Raw genomic sequence first — 2,740 nt, 5'->3', positions numbered from 1 at the left:
GAGAGAGAGAGAGAGAGAGAGAGTTTTGAATCGTACACAACCGGCGATGGTGTGTCGTGGGTGGAGCGTGTGTAAAGGGAAAAAATATAGATAGAAAAAGGGAAGAATGATCGCGGAGAGAAGAGAAATTCGGAGGTGGTTCTAACCTCGCTTCCTCCTTCTCGATCTCGCAATCGGTGACACAAGCGGCTCGGCTCACTCGCGCGCGCTCAAAGTGTACGCGCTCTAGCTTCGTGTCCGCTCTATTTCCGTGTGTTTTCTTTGGTGATGCTTGCAGCTGCGCTCTTCGTAACGACCGTGGTGATTTTTATCAAGTATTTTTGGGTCGCGAGTTGTTGTGCCCGTTTTCCATTTTCCACGGCCCGATTCCATCCGTGGCTTGACCGCTCCTTTCCATCCGTGGAATTTCAACGATACTTCTCAAATACCTATATATATATATATATATATATATATAGATTTGTAAATATACTTCAAGAATGAATTTACGCGGTAAAATAAGTGGAAAAAAGAAACGTTGTATAAACGTGTGTGTCCCACATACCTTGGATTTCGGGTCACGGATGATTAAAGAAAACGTTGCCACCACGATCCCCTCGATCTCGATTCGTTAAATTTTTACTCTCTTACTCGTCTAACGATCGATCTGCAAAGGAAAGGAAAAAAAAATAATAATAATTCGAGAAGTGAAGTTGCGTTAATAATTGTACGTGAAACTTTATATCCTTCATATCATTCTCATTAATTATCCACGATAAGAGAAAACGTATATACTTGTTTTTACATAAATTCTCCTCGAATGCGGACACGTCGATTTACCAATCACGGTACACTGTAGATCGAGTCAAACGATCATTCCTCTAATGTGCACACACACACACACACACACACAGAAGCAGCAGCATTATCGTATCACGCGAGATACGATCTCAAGAGAATCAACATCATCTCCCCTCGCGTGTTGTCACCGGCGATTCCTCAGGTGCTCCCATCCGCCTCCCCTCCCGCGTCACGACCGCGTGATAGCCGCGATGCTTACAGACGTATATACATCGACCATCGACGTGTAATGAGTGTGCGACACGAGCGAGGATCGCACGACGGACGACGCGATTCGCAGGTGCAACAGGCATGCGTGGAACTCGAAAGGTGTTCTCGATCCAATTCTCGCGCGTTAATACTCTTCTTCTTCTTCTTTTTCTTCTCTCGTTTTAAGATCCGAAAAGCGGGATCAAAGTTCATTAATTAAAAAAATTATTAATGGAAGGATTCTTTTTTTTTCGTGGAACTCGAAGAGTGTTCTCGATCCAATTCTCGCGCGTTAATACTTTTCTTCTTCTTCTTCTTCTCTCGTTTTAAGATCCGAAAAGCGGGATGAAAGTTTATTAATTGAAAAAAAATTATTAATGGAAGGATTCTTTTTTTTTCGTGGAACTCGAAGGGTGTTCTCGATCCAATTCTCGCGTTAATATTCTTCTTCTTCTTCTTTCGTTTTAAGATCCGAAAAGCGGGATCAAAGTTCATTAATTGAAAAAAAATTATTAATGGGAGGATTCTTTTTTTTTCGTGGAACTCGAAGGGTGTTCTCGATCCAATTCTCGCGTTAATACTCTTCTTCTTCTTCTTCTCTCGTTTTAAGATCCGAAAAGCGGGATCAAAGTTCATTAATTAAAAAAATTATTAATGGAAGGATTCTTTTTTTTTCGTGGAACTCGAAGAGTGTTCTCGATCCAATTCTCGCGTTAATACTCTTCTTCTTCTTCTTTCGTTTTAAGATCCGAAAAGCGGGATCAAATTTCATTAATTAAAAAAATTATTAATGGAAGGATTCTTTTTTTTTCGTGGAACTCGAAGGGTGTTCTCGATCCAATTCTCGCGTTAATACTCTTCTTCTTCTTCTTTCGTTTTAAGATCCGAAAAGCGGGATCAAATTTCATTAATTAAAAAAATTATTAATGGAAGGATTCTTTTTTTTTCGTGGAACTCGAAGGGTGTTCTCGATCCAATTCTCGCGTTAATACTGTTCTTCTTCTTCTTTTCTCGTTTTAAGATCCGAAAAGCGGGATTAAAGTTCATTAATTGAAAAAAATTATTAATTCTTTTTTTTTCGTGGAACTCGAAGGGTGTTCTCGATCCAATTCTCGCATTAATACTCTTCTTCTTCTTCTCTCGTTTTAAGATCCGAAAAGCGGGATGAAAGTTTATTAATTGAAAAAAAATTATTAATGGAAGGATTCTTTTTTTTTTTCGGTGGAGGAAGATGAGAAGGAATAGAAGGAGGGAAGGAAGAGGGAGGGCGCGCGAAGTTGGCACTACGAACGATCGTTTAGAAGGAAAAACGATCCTCTAGGAGGAGTTATTTTAATAATGAGGGTAGACCGCCTCTTTGTGGCTGCGCTCTCTTTTCTTTTTCTCCTTGCCCGCGCCGACAAGCGTGTGAGCATCGTGTGATTACGCGTGATTATTTCTTGCGTGCAAACGATAGGCCGCCGCATCCGGAGGGGATCGATTAATTGATTTCTGTTATATAAAAAAAAAAAAAAGCGGGAGGACTACGAAGCTTTTACGAGTATACGTACCGTTCCACATCCTCGATCGTAATCCTCTCTATTTTGTGTCGCGAGACTTAGACTTGTTTATCGCATATCGTAGGATCGTTGACATCGAGGCGATGTAAATTCTAATAGATTCAAGGAAGCCTAGTTTTCGTTGGGGAGGGGGGAGGCAGAGAGGGGAAAGC

General features: G+C 40.7%; 1 long non-coding RNA gene across 2 annotated transcripts in view; it reads right to left on the bottom strand.

The window, feature by feature from the left end:
- Positions 1 to 2,740, bottom strand: part of LOC116185397 — a 6,610-nt gene that overhangs the window by 2,029 nt on the left and 1,841 nt on the right. Inside the window, exons 1-3 of one of the 2 annotated variants that reach the window (XR_004150239.1) lie at positions 1,052 to 1,203; positions 545 to 646; positions 147 to 428 (exon numbers count right to left, since the gene is read on the bottom strand). This is a non-coding gene — a long non-coding RNA (uncharacterized LOC116185397). Of the gene's footprint in view, positions 1 to 146; positions 429 to 544; positions 647 to 1,051; positions 1,204 to 2,740 lie in introns of those variants that run through there. The other variant, XR_004150238.1, reaches the window with a different exon arrangement.

Source organism: Apis dorsata, unplaced genomic scaffold (assembly GCF_000469605.1).
Source record: "Apis dorsata unplaced genomic scaffold, Apis dorsata 1.3 scaffold_169, whole genome shotgun sequence".
Classification (NCBI taxonomy): Eukaryota; Metazoa; Arthropoda; class Insecta; order Hymenoptera; family Apidae; genus Apis; species Apis dorsata.
This window is presented reverse-complemented; position numbering and strand designations above follow the sequence as displayed.